The 397-nt window shown below is 39.8% G+C and overlaps 1 protein-coding gene across 1 annotated transcript in view; it reads right to left on the reverse strand.

The window, feature by feature from the left end:
- The window catches only part of CSUI_010939 (uncharacterized protein), a gene marked incomplete at both ends in the record, with an annotated part of 688 nt that overhangs the window by 171 nt on the left and 120 nt on the right, over positions 1–397 (reverse strand). The window lies entirely within an intron of this gene.

The raw sequence follows: 397 nt of genomic DNA on the forward strand, positions 1-397 counted from the left end.
TTCTTCTTCTCCTCCTCCTCTCAAAGAGATCAAGACCAATCTAGGTAAAGAAACGCATGGGGTAGAGAAACAAGGAAGTGTATCAATTCCGGACTTTCGCCGAGATATAGAGGAGAGACAACAGACAGACGAGGGGAGAAGAAAGGGCATGAATCTTCTCTTCTTTCTTCTTTACAGCTCTTGTCGGAAACGAAAAGACACACGCCTTAATCATTAGCAGAGCATGCAAAGAGTCATCTTTCTTACTTCATGATCTTCTTCATTCTCAAACTTACAGGGAGAAACCCGAAAAGCCTTTGGTATTCTTGTCAAGACAAGAGTAATTTCATAGCGTCTAGGCTATCTATCTTTCTATATATCTCCTATCTATCTTGAATCTATTTGACTATGTCTATTT

Source organism: Cystoisospora suis, assembly GCF_002600585.1.
Source record: "Cystoisospora suis strain Wien I chromosome Unknown contig_8974, whole genome shotgun sequence".
Taxonomy (NCBI): domain Eukaryota; phylum Apicomplexa; class Conoidasida; order Eucoccidiorida; family Sarcocystidae; genus Cystoisospora; species Cystoisospora suis.